The sequence below is a fragment of the Columba livia genome, chromosome 7 (genome assembly GCF_036013475.1).
Source record: "Columba livia isolate bColLiv1 breed racing homer chromosome 7, bColLiv1.pat.W.v2, whole genome shotgun sequence".
Lineage (NCBI taxonomy): Eukaryota > Metazoa > Chordata > Aves > Columbiformes > Columbidae > Columba > Columba livia.
This window is the reverse complement of record NC_088608.1, coordinates 15,554,800-15,568,741: the sequence shown is the minus strand read 5'-3', so window position 1 is coordinate 15,568,741 and position 13,942 is coordinate 15,554,800.

Below are 13,942 nucleotides of genomic sequence, written 5' to 3'. Positions count from 1 at the left end.
CCGACCTGTAATGAATGGGATATATTTTTGATCTTGCACGTGGGCTCTCCTCAGACCAGTTGTAACCAGTCCTGACAAGGTGGTATTTTGTAAATGCAAAGGGGAGCCAAGCTCTTCCAACGCCTTCCCTATTCATCACTGAAAGAATGACAAAAAGCAACAGCAGTTGCCCAAAAAGTGGTGGCAAATCAAATGCCCCTATGGGCAGGTCAAGGAAAGACTGAGAAACCAGACACAGACCATGGGGGTCAGGAGCAATGGGAGGGCATGAGGAACAGAAGATGAAGCTGATCAAAGGACTTTCTACTGTGAGAAATCCAGGTGTCCAGAACTGCTTTCCAAGGCAGGAGAAAGGGGAAATTGCAACCTAAGTCCAGATGTGGTGCAAAGGGATTTTGAGGAAGCACCACAAAACACCACTTCCTTTTTCAGCAAACAGGGCTAGAGGACACCAGACCATCTTCAAAGTCAGTGCAGCTCAGACATGTAGTTTGGAGACCTTGCACTACAAGGTGTTCCTATTTCAGACAGGTGGCAAAAAAAACCCACCACCTTTCCTTTCATTTTTATCCTACTTCTGCGTTGTTAAGCAGCTCTTGCATTTCACCTCGAACAGTTACAATTGAGGAACTAAAGCTTCTTCATACTACAGATCAAAGACAATGAATAATAACAATTATCAGCAGTGATTAGTTAATACGACCATAATACAACAATCCCACTGCCTGCCAGTCAACTGGAGGCATCAGCGCGTTGAAGCATGACAGCTGCTCCCATTAAACACTGCCTGCTCCTGGGGACAAGGGGAGAATCCTCTTTGAAGTGGCAGCTTCAGCGAGGGTGATGCAGGCTGTAACTTCCCATGCTGGAATGGGGCAGAAAACAATGAGTTTAGACATGTTGAAGTCAATACAGAGAACATTGCTCTGTAATCACATTAGAGTGAGGGTAGTTATGTCCTGAGTGCATGGCTCTTGCTTATTGCTAGATCTTTAGTTCAGTAATTGAAAAGGAACCACGTATGAAAGGGTAAAACAGAAGTAAGCAGAGGATAACAAAAAGGGTTTACTTACAGGGCTCCTGTTTCAAATTACAGAAGCTGGTTCTTCAAGTATTGCAAAAGAGTTCACTATGGAAAGGAACTTTTAATGTACAAGTATAGTAAACAACAGACCCTTTTCCAGTTACAGAAAAAGAAACTAGTCTAGCAAAGAAATGGACCTGAGAGGGGGGGTGGTAGGTCCAACAGATGAAGTGGCCATTTGCAAATGCTAATAACTCTTTGTCTCCATCTGAACAAAGGAGGGTGAGAGACAGATGCCACATACATACCTAGATTTCCCAGGAGAAGAAAGGATGAGAAATTAGGACAGACCAGATGTTCAAGAATTGAAATTTTTGAAGAGTAACCAAAACACACAAGAAGCTGTTATTGCTCAGGTAAGGGCCAGCTGCCTCAAGGTGTGCCTATATCGTGCAGTATGGAGGCACGCAGATATGCCCATGGCATCCCAAAAAAGCCAGCTCAGCCAGAGTCATGCAAGTATCTCTTCAGAGCATGGCGCTCCCCTGAGCCCAAAGGGCGAGAGGAGACTAATGTTCCGCCACTGCATTTTAAGCTGTCTTCAGGAAGCAGATAATGTGGTGCGTCTCTGCAGATCAGTTGACCTGACAGATACGTACAGACATGTGCATCCACTGTGGAGTGAATCCATCATGCAACCTCAGATTTGGGTCAGATATTCTGACTTCACCTGCAACTCAGTCTAAGACCACTCAAAAAAACCAGAGGAATAAGAACCGGGTGGAGGGTGTGTGTATTTTTTCACATGCTTTTGCTTTCTGTCACTTCCAAGTATCACACATTTAACTCGTCTTACTCTCCAGAAGTCCTTTCCCTGTTGCCCAGCATCAAAAGACTGCACATTCAGGAAGAGAACTGAGAAACCACTCTCCAAGGGTAGTCATTTTTTTTGGTCCCATTTCACATACTGACTTTTAATGTCAAAGCCATAGCTCCCTCCAAAAAATCAAGTTAGAAGAAACAACTTTTCTAAACAACATTAAAACCTTACAGGATACTGCAAGAAAAACCCCTGTTCCAAGTTCCCAGCAGTAACTGGCCATTGCAAGGTAAGAGGGGGATGTGGATATAACATTAGCTTTGAATTTCTTTCTTACCAGTATCAGTCAAGGCAAGCCCCAATGTTATTTTTATCCACCACACAGACCAGGTGCTACAGAAGTACTTGGTGTAACCTGTCACACTGCGAAACAAGTGTCATATTGAATTAGCAATTCTCAACTACACTTCTGCCCTGTTCCTCCACAGACACGTAATAGAAGTATCATCCAAAAAAACATAATCACTTTCTAACTCCTGTTTTATAAGCCAACTAATACCTCCACTTACATAGCATTATTGTCATGGACAGTCAAGAGAAGCACTAATTAGACTGGCACATTAGACACTTGTTAATTACTTTCTCAGTTCTCAGTGTCAGGAGAGTCTCCCGTTTGTACCTTCAGAAGCTGTGAGAGGAGGAAGAGTGGAAAACAAACAACTCTTCTCTGATGCTATGTAGTTCTTGAGTTGGTTAACCAGCTACTGCAGTGTAGCTGCCATATTTTTGTCACAGACTAATGTATGCATCTGGATATGGCAATGGACTGATTTTGTCTACAAGAATATACAAAACAAGCATCTGTCTGCTGAAGTCAATGAAACTGTATAGGTATGTAAACCAGCAAAAATAAAATCAAAATGCAATACATCATTTCCTAGCATTTTGATCAAGGTCTGAGATCTGCATTCACGGATGATGTTTAAAAGTATTCACACGTCTGGATTTTTGCATTCAGTTTGGCCCAGTTCAGCTGATAAGAATTCAGTTCAAGAGATGAAAACACAATTTAGGTTTGAGGAAACTAGATCTAATACTTTTGATACAGGCTCAACTCTGACTTGAACTGATTTTCCCTTCACCCATATATGTGGTGCATCTTTTAATATGTTTCTCTCCGATAAAATTATTACACTTTTCTCATGCCTCTCCATCTCGTGTACTTAACACTGCATTTTCACAGCTCTTTCTCAGGTGGCCCATGAGCCAAATATCTCTTCTGAAGCACAGAAAGGGGAAGGATGGCTGTCCAAGAAAGTGTCAAAGATGTGTTGTATGTACCAAAGGACTCAAGAACTGACCAGTAAGTTGCTCTCAAACAAAGGAGCACTGAAAGGAGGAAAAACAGGAAAAATCTAGGACTAGAGTCAACATCCCTCTTGCACAAAAACTGGACAAAGCAAAAGGTGTATCAGCAACAGCAGACAAGCTCATCTGCAGTTCAGTGCTGCTCCAAGTTCTGCTCACACAATTGACCTGAACCACTTGCCCCTGAGAGTAGAAAGAACTCGCAGCAAAACTAAAATTAGACCCCACAAGCCCTAATCACAAATATCACCAATTAACTACCAGCGCATAAAATATGGCTGCCAGCACATAAGATCTTCACTCTGATTTCACAGGCTTTGACTCACCAAGCAGGGAGCAACACCAACCCCAATGACAGATTCCTGCACTGCCTTCTCCATCAGCCAAGCTGCAGCAGACAGCGCAGGGCACACAAACAACTTCTTGCACCAAAATACTTGTGTCTGGAGGCCTCTTGTAGGCTGCCACAGAATTAAGTGTGAACGAGTTATTAGATTCCTTTAATAGTTTTGGAAATATTATTTTAGACGTTTAAGAAAGCATTGAAGGGAGCACGGGACTAGTTGAAGGGATTATATTTGTTCCCTTTGGAGCGAGAATCCTGGGCAGTTGCATGAGGCAGCAAACCCCAACATGCTGGGCTACAGCAGGGACCAGGGCACAGCCGCATAGTGAGATGTCCTGAATAGAGAGTGATACAGGCTTTCTGTGCCTCTTGCTTTTTAACTGCTGCATCTTTCCTAAGAGCAAAGGGCCACACACGCCTTGGATTCTGCTAACACAGCAATCTGCTTAAGATCAGTGAACCTACCTTGAACAAAAGTGAGATGCTTTTTCTTTCTCCATTGACAGTGTGCAGGAAAAGTTGCCCTTTCCCAAAGTTTGAGAGTTTGCACTAGCCTCAGCCAGTCCATGCCAGCAAAGGGGATGAAAGTTATGCCCTATCCTAAACAAGAGATCTGGGGCAAAAGAAATCACTTAACACCTCACATCCTGCGCCTTCCATGTTCTAGCATTCAAGCTGAAATTTGTGCAGAGTCATAGATTTCTAACCTCAGTAGCAACAGCTGGATCATTTGGCCTGACTTCTCCCACATCCCTTAGCTCCTTTGGCTAATCATGAAATTCCCAGAAAGCTATCCATAGCACTGATTGGAAGGCATCAGGACATGCGAAAATCCATCCATTTCCTCAGCATTTTGATCTAAACTGTCAGAGCAGGGAACTGGGTCTCTCCAGATCTGCTGCCATTGCTGCTTTTAATTATGAGACCTGGAGCACAACACTTAACTACACATTACAAACCTCAAAACCAGGGCAAAGAGGTGCACCAAAGTGTAGTGAGATCATCACAAGAAACACAGTGCTGATTAAAAGCAGATTGTCTGGAACTCAAGCACTGTCTACAAAGTGAATCAAAACTTAAAGGTGTTACTACAGACAAAATCAAGATTTCTCTGGCTGTGTCAACTGTCTCCCACAGTTACAGCCTATATTTAACAAGGGAGGCAGGAAGACATGCTTACTTTCAAAGTGCATTTCATGAGAATGTGCTGTGCCATCCCCATTATAGGTGCTCAGACAGCCACAACAGGATGAGTTGGTAGAAAAGTTTGGCTTATAGGCTCAATAAGATTAGATTGGAGAGTTATTGAAGGCTGGATTTTGACAGGAGATGACAGGACAGTGCTAATCTCAACCACGCACAGTTTGAACCCACAGAGACACGTTGTGCTACCAGGAACAGCAGGGGTATTTTTGGAGTAATTCAGAACTTGCCTTATAGCATGTCTTGTCATGCTTGTCTTCAGACTCCCACACTTTCTCCTCCTTTTCTCCAACCCTTGCTCATTGCTTGATCAACCAAGTGCAGGTGCTCTCTTAGTTGCACTACACAAATCCAGACACAGCTCCTTCCAGGTAACACAGTGACCCCAAAGCCCCAGTGGCATGGGCTCAGCTCAATGCCACCTCTTTTGCAGCGTAGGTGAGGCCAGCATCAGATCAGCCGGCTGGAACTTTTCCTTTAGGATCAAGATCCTAAGCTGACTTCTCTGCAGCCTGCACTAGCTCTGAGTAGCTGGTGGTCCAAGGGGGATGTTGTCTGCAAAGGAGGCTGAGAATGTCCCAGCAAAGGCAGGTCTAGATTGGTACTCAATTGTCGCCTGATAGATGTAGCTTCCAGCAGGTCACCCAGTGGACATTACACTTACACAAAAAGGCACATCTTCAGCAGTAAAGACTAAGAGTCAAGATTAACAACCAGGAGGAATCAGGCAGAGGAAGGATTTGAATTTGAGATTCCAATATTGCTAGAAAATGCTTTAACCTCTTGACTACAAGAAAAAATAAAGGGCTAAGGGAACAGCACAGTCAGCCTTCCTCCACTAGATCTTTTTCAGACCTAAGCTATTTTTGCAGACATCATTTGAGGCCACCCACCCTTAGGCCTGTGAGTGAAGAACACTTTCTTTGTTAATTCTGCAAGGAAAGCAATGCAGCCTTGAGACGCTGGAGCGTGCACACAGAATATACAGGCAGAGCACAGCCTCTGACACTGTGCCCCAGTCCAAAAGAGACATCCTCAAAATCCTCCACACAAATTATCTTGCCCTACTAAAATCTATATTTCTACCAATGCTGACCCACCCGTAGAAGCAATGTTCAATGTTCTTTTGACAACCTCAGGATGAAAGAAAGCTATTACAGCTCCCTGTGTGCCACCAAGTTACTCATAAACACACCAAGTCCTGAAATCTTTTTAGCAGATTCTCACTGGAAAAACAAACCAACCAACCAACCACAAAAAAAAAATCCAACCTGTACATGCTAGAAATTCAGCAGCACAGTAAAACTTGAATTGTTGGTTCATCAATCACAGAAATTTCTGGACATGAATTAAATACATATGCTTAACACCGGCAGTGCTCACATAGCAGCACCATGATGCAAGTACTTCTCACCTTATCAGCCAGAATGATTTTCAGGAACAAGTAGTCACAAGAAAATTCAGGAAGAGACAATTATAGATCACCAGGTTGATGCTGGCCCCAGAAAGCAGAGAGAGTTGTACAGCAGGAATAAGATGAAAACTATAAAGGAGCGTCCTAGCATAAACTGGCAAAACGTCTACCATACATCTCTGAGAAAAAGATATGCCCACAAGGAATGGTGGCTTGAAGCCTCCTTGGTGCTCTTCTGTAGAGGTAAATTTTGAAACGCAATTAAGTTAGAAGGGTTTGAGGGGTCTCATTCCAGCCCCAGGACTCAGAATCTGATGGCAATTTCCTGCAACCAGTGGTTTTGCCTCCCAACTCCAGAAGCACAGCAGACAGTGCTGATCTCAGCTGAAGGTAAGAGCTCAGAGTGATGAAGCACAGCAGCAAACCAGGCTGGAGGGAGCAGTCATATGGCCAGAGCTGGAAACTGCCAAAAGGCAAAAGTAAGATTGAGTGAGCAAAGCTGGATGGACACCCAAAAACCTGTAGCCAAGTTCAGGAGTGCTTTGTACATAGTGCATACAGCATGTGAAGGAGGCAGGGAAACACATGGAGAAGGTGAAGTGCATGGAAAGAGATGGAAAAAGAAAACTTACAGTACTCCTACGTGAGGTCACCTCCCCAGAAATCATCGTGTTTCTGTTTCCTGCTGCCCAGCAAGGTGGCGATGGTTACAGTGCCAGTCTCCCTGTACCCAGCCCATGGCAGCTATGAGCACTCATTGCTTCCTATCCCCAGTTACAGTTGTGGGTGTCTGCATTCTCAAACACATTTGCAAAAGCCATGTGACAGCAGCTGTACAAGGGGCCAGATGTGCTGACCGTAACAGACACATGGGAGACCCCTGGCAGTGGGAAGGGAGGAATTGCCAGAGAATCAGCAGATGGAGCCAGGCCAGCTCGCTCCCAACCCACCTCTGCTAGTTTGGAGTGAGGACATTTCCCCATTAAAGTCTGGAGCTGTTCAAACACCAACTAGTAAAGCCATTGTCACTCAACACATTGCCCTTCCTTTAGAATCTCACAGAAGTACCACCCAGGTGAAGGGGTTGCTTTGTGGCCTGTTCCGTGCACAAGAGGCAAAGTACATGAGCTCATTTTGTGCCCAAAGGCCTGATGAGCTTGAGATAAGTGAGACTGTATCTCTGAGTTCTGCTAGTAAATATAAAATATGCATTTCCTTCCAGGGTGTTAAGAGTAAGCTGGTCAACAAATGAGGCTGTTAATGATCTCAGGGCACCAGTAAAAGAATAAAAATCATACACTCCACCTATGGGACCTCATAAAGCACTCATTGCTTCTTACCCCATATAACAGCAGCATGGAAAGACAAAGAAAGGGTATAACCCATCTATTACATATTTTTAAAAATTAAATTTGGGGATTTCAGTGTTTCTGCTATGTGCTATGGAGCTCTGTGCTTGTATGGGAACATCTGTCCTGTATGCACGTGCACGCACATGTCCATAGACATCACCACCACAGAGGCAACCCTTCCCAAAGGAAATGAAGGAGAAACTGAGAACCTGATCCTGGGTCACCAAAAAGTTCCCACCCTATTCAACTCAGAAAAACAATTGCACAGGGAGCAAAGGCTGTTTACATCATCATTCTGATAAACCTTTTTCTATATGTTAGTCTTGTTGTGTTGTAGGTGCAGCTTCCCAAGGATGGCTGCACAGACAGGCAGAAGGACAGCCATGGCAGTGGCAGCGGGCCATCAGCTGTGACACAAAGCACAGGACTCCTCAGCTCTGATACTCCACCCAGAGAGGTCAGATGCACCTTTTAAGGCCTCTACAGCAATGCCAGCAGAAGTAACAAACTTGCCTTAAATTAGCCAGCTGAATAAATCCAAGAGAACAAAGCTGTCTGATCCAGAAAGCACAGCTGCTTTTGAAAAGTCCAATGTATTAAAGAAATTGTATAGCTCTATGTTGTGACTTCTCTTTTTTGGAAAATGCCCTCACTAAACAATGCAAACCTGGATGATCATTGTTAAAAGCATCCCACTAAAGGACTGCAGCTCTAGGACACATGGGTGTTATCTACAAACAGCTAATGTGCATTAATACAGATTAGTTTCAATATTACAAATATTGACAAGCTCCATGCATAGCAGCTACAAGAACTCTCTATCACCAAGTAGTATTTTGAGCTGATGACACACAGCTAAATCCCGAAAGCCATGCAAAGTCCAAGAAATAACAATTTTTTTCTGCAGTACTGCACTCCTTAGGGCCTGTGTGTGTCCATTTAAGTGAATCCTAAGGGAATTGGCTTGTTGATACGATTCGCTTACTTCTCATATTAAATGTTATGCTCTAATCTATTCAATTTCCTCCCGCCTTGTCTTGAAGCATTATTTTTTCAGCTAATTTCTAATCCTGAACTACATATACATGGCTTTGAGCTACTTTTCCCTTCTCCTCCTCTCTCAGTTCCCTTGCTGCCTTTAATTCATGCAATTCATTCAATTTGGGCTCCACAGACATGGCTGGCTTGCTGGGAACACAACAAAGCCCCAAATAAGTGTAGGGGAACAGTGTTCACAGCAAATTCACAAGTTTCCACGCACCTGAGCATCCTGAACCTGAGCAACTGGGCTGCCAGTTCTAGGCCTACCTGGTGATTTTGCCTTATCCTCTGTGCAGACATCACTATCTGGAGGAAAAACGATGGTAATTGCGTGGTAATGGAGGAAAACCAAGGTAATTGCAGTGCAATGAAGTCATCAACATCTGCTCCATCAGCTGGTTTCATGCTGGCTCTGAGGGCACACAGGAAATCTTCAGAAACTTAAGGAAATCTTTGTGTAACAACAGCTATAGAACTTCACTCGCTCTTCTAAGACTTGGGAAGTGCGGTTGATTGCCTCTCTAAAGCCAAACAAAACACAGAATTGCACCCCAACAATTCTGCTCATTCTGCAGCTATTGAGAGAATCACAATAGGTTATCTTCTTCTGTTCCACTCACCCTATGTTTTTCGTACCTGTCTCAAACCATTCACTGTCTGGCCTAGAGTAATTTTGAGGAACAGATACTGGCAACCTAAGGGCCTGATCCCATCACACAGAAATTTCTGCACAAAAATTCAGAGGTTAAACTTAAGAGAAAGAAACAATTTGCTTTCCATACCTAATGCATGCTTCTCCATGCACCTGGGATCTGCCTTTCAGTTCTCTTTACCTCAGGTTAAATCTCTGAAACTGCCCACAACTCAGAACTAGACTCTGCAGAGCAACCATCCCTCGAAGAACGTTCAGCTGTGCAGAAGGTGACGCTGGTCCTGCCTTCCAGCACACACTCTCTCTGTAACACATAGGTGAGGATTTGGTTCCCTTGATTTCCAGTGGTCCCCTGGGGTAAGTATCGCTCTTGTGTTTCAAGTTACAGTGACCTGCTGTAGGAAAAGGTCATTCCTGCATGTTTTTCTCCCTTCATATTTGTTCTTTTTCACACGTCCTCTGTCTCACTGAAGTTCTTACATCTGAGTCATCATCAGCTTTGGGTTAATGGGGATTATACACAATCTCATGCGTAAACCTTGAGATGTGAGTCATTTGAACGCTAAAGCCTCTATTGCTCCCATCTCCTGAGGATTGCAGAGAAATCTCTGCCAGACAAGCTACAAGCCCATTACGTATTGTCTTGCTGGACTAACCCTATTCCTTCTACATTGATTTTGTCGCTGCTGCCTGAAGGGAACTTTGTGACCATTTGCATTTTTAAATAGGTCAGTGTGCGTGTGTCTGGGAGGAGTAAGTAGATGTTCATTATGTAAAACAACTCAATTCTTTCTGATTGTGAAAGAGATACAGAAAGGCTGTTCTTTCCAATAATAGGCTTTGAAACCTCATCTGTTTCCCCTCCTTGCTTTTCAAAGTCATTAAGTGGAATAACTGATTGTCCGTTTCTCCAGAATGCCTCTGTCTTTGTCTGTTTAATGTCTGCTTCTCACATATTCCTGCTGCCTGTGAGACACTTAATGGAATTCCCACTGCTCCACTTCTCCTCAAGACTAATGATCATGTTCTTCTCATGTCCCAGGGAGCATCACAATAACTTGCTTTTTGTCTTCACTTATTTCTCCCCTCCCCCCAAATCTTTTGCCATAAAACTTTTGCACTTACATACGCTCTCTATATGAAGTCTCATCCAACAAAAGGCCCTCATAAGTCTTTCAGATGCCTTCTCTGCGAGACACCATGAGTAAACAACTTTCCCCAGTTGCAAAGGGAGGATAATCAAGAGGCAAAGAGATTGAATGAGTGGCCTCAAATGAATCTTGCTAGGAATAAAACACTACTGTTGCTGTCCTCCACCTCTCTTATTTTCTTATGAAATAAGACAATGAAAAAATTTTAATGAAGCTACAGAGGACACAGCCTGTTTCTCTGATCCTTTAACTTGCAGGTTGATTTAACATGAGTACATCACCAAGAGGTTCCACCTGTTATACAACATACTTCATCTAGGGTACCTTCTTCATCTCCCAAGAAGTCTGCCTACCAGATCTCACAGTTTTGAATCATCCCTTTTGACGAGCCACAAGCTCTTTACAAACAACTCACAACAAACCAAATCTGCTTAATAATACATATGGTCCTAGTAAGTGAAGATCTCCTCCAGTTTTGCTTGTTTGCTATCAAATGGTAAAGACTTAAGACAGAAACCCTCTTAGCTCTGTCCTTTCGAGGCCTTTCTGCAGTATGTGCATGCCTCTTAAAGTAACATTACTGCCTAAAAAGCACAAGCCATACCAGAGGAACAATGGCTTAATAAGCTATAGAACACACGGATAGTTCTCACACTTCAAGTGGTAGATCATAAGCCAGAAGTAAGTTCATCAATCACGTGCAGTTTCTAACTCACCATAAATTATTTCCTTCCCCAAACCCTTTGTCTCCTTTACTCCTTTTCCTCAGGGAGAATAATATACCTGCTGGCTGATGTTATCTTTGATAAATTCCTCCACAAGAAAATGAAGTGAATCAGCAAGTTTAGCTCTAGAATATAATCAGAATGTTAGTCAAAGGTGGGATATACAAATTTGTACACTACTCAGTTTTGTGAAAAGTGGATCAATATTGCTTATGCTGAGTTCTTGCTGGAGACCATACAGCTTTCTAAACCTTGGGGCCAAACTGAAACATCCTACCCATCCTATGGTGGGTAACTGCTGAAAGGTCACAAGGAGTACCAGAAGACTAGATCCCAAGTCACTAGACAAAGAGGGTGACATTGTTTCTCATCTCACCTTTGCTGCACCAGTAGTGACACTCCCTGAACATTCGGGAAGGTTGTCGACTAGAAGATGAAATTCCCACAGGATTCAAGCACAGGGTTAAGGGACCACAGGGAAAAGCTGTTGGGCGACTCTCTTACCTATTCAGATCAGGGCTTTCTATGCTGGCCTGCTGGGGATCAAATTAAAAAAACCTCTTTCCTCCCCTCCTTTCTAGTAAGTAAAGGGTCCCTACACATTCTGATACAGCTGCTATAACCCTTGTGAAAAGCAACACAGTGCAGGGAGCTATAATGCTCTTCCTTCACATTGTGGATGTACCTCACCCCATGGGGAGAGAATATTTGTCATCTGACCACTCACATTAGCAGGCTGGAGAAGGAATTCTCATACATCCAAGCCACAAAAAACTCTAACAATCAGGTACTACAGCAATTTTACCTTACTTTACCCAGCATTAGGTCTGATCGCGTGCTTCAGGCAAAAATATCTGCACCACAGTGGGTCTCCGCAGGGGCTTGTGCTCCCTTTATGTGCTGTCTCAGACAGCAGAAAATGTTTCTAGTTCTACCCTACATTGGAGATATTTATGTTTTCTGTTAATATCTTGAAAGCTGCAAGATTCGCTCCCTTCCAGAGGAAAAAGAAATGACAGCTATTACTGCCCATTATTGTACATCAAAATAGGAAGAAAGGCTGAGGCGGGGTTGGAATTCAGTAAAAATAAGAAAGAAAAACAATCCTTTGGTTTGATACATTGAAAGTAACATTAAATGCATTTCTGTGGTCAACCCACCAATTCCATCACAGGCTTCCCTAACTCTCACAGGAGTCCATACAGCTGGCTTGGTGAATACAGACAGGTTTTAAGAATTAGTATACCAGTAAATATACGTAAGACCAAATTTAAGCACTTCTAAGTGCTGTGAAATAATCCATGGTTTGGTAACAGCAAAAAGTACTGTGAATACTTCAGACTGCTGGTAGAAGACAAGCTTTTGAGGGTCAATAGCTGAGAACTGTACTGGTGAGGCACCCAAAGGAAGAAGATTCATTGCACTGTGTCTTAGTCACGCTGGCTTCGCAAAGTTATTGGGAAGAGGCAGCAGATTCATTTCTGTCCAACTTAAATCACTTAAGTACAATAAGCATGTGCAGGGAGAAAGGCAGATGAGTGAAGGGCCTATTTTAAAGCACTCTTAGCTCACAGATACACTAAAATTATGTCTGGTCTGTAAAAACTAGAGAAAGGGACAGGTTTGTAGTTCTTGTTTAGTTCTTTTATTTTCATAAATGCAAGTACTATTCCAAAACAGTAAAGGGCAGGGGGCACACTAATCTTTCCACTTATCAAAACTTGCTGCATAGAAAAATATGGTCAAATTTTAACATAAATTAAGTAAAGGTGTGTTCGAATGTTTTCCAAGTGATTTTCTTGTACAGTAAAGATTTTCTCTGCCTCTGTGCCAGATTTTTATGCAGAGTTCAATGTTGTTTTTCATCCTTTGGGAGAGGTAAGAGAAGTTAAAATCCACAGCCTTCTTTAATATATCTACTTTTCGTTCTTTGCATCAGATTATGAAAGCATTACAAAAGAAAACTTCACCTATTCTGGTTTCCTTTATTTTCCTTAGAATGTGGTAATCTATTCCTCTGAAGTTTTCAGGTTCAATAATTACAAGAAAAGAAAAGTCTGAACTGATGCAGAGCTTCTCTCAAAGGTGCCTTCAAAACAGTGCACAGAAACACTACCTAGAAGGACAAATAACCTCTTGCAGAAGTCAATGCTGCCTTCATTTGCCAGCACCTTTCCAGTGGTGGGGCTTACAAAGAAAACCGTTCATTTCTATGCAATAGTTCTTCAAAGAATTTACCAACACAGGCCTGGGTGAGCCTCCAGTTCCCTGCTAGTACTGGGAACATTTTTTTAAAAATAATCTTTGTAACTTGCATCTCAAAAGAGGGAGGAGAAAACTTGGAAGTTTCCTACATCCGCTACTTATTCTTGTTAATGCTGCCGCACTGTGCTCCACTATGTGCTTCATACTGTACTAGTACCAAGAGAAGAATGAAGACAGAAGGGAAAACGAAGCAAAGCTGAAAGTTTGGTGGAAATGAGTTTTGTCACAAAGGAACAGCTAAAATTAGCTGCTTATTTCACTGTGGGCAGGGGTGGAATAAAACCAAAACAATCCTATTGCTTATAAGCACAACAGGAATATCCACCAGTATATTTGCCAGCTTACAAAATACAAAACTCTTCTCCCTTCCAGATTGCCCCCAACCCAACGGGGTCACAAGGGAACTCACCCCTTACAGCATCTGACTTGTGGTAGCAGCCAACAAACATCCTAAGAGCAGGATCTGCTGTGCTAAGCAATGTGCAAATGCAGAATATAAAGATGGGTCTGTTTGTAGAATTCGTAGCCTAAATAACTTCTCCAGTCTTCCACAGATGACTAAGAATTTCCTTCCTCATTTT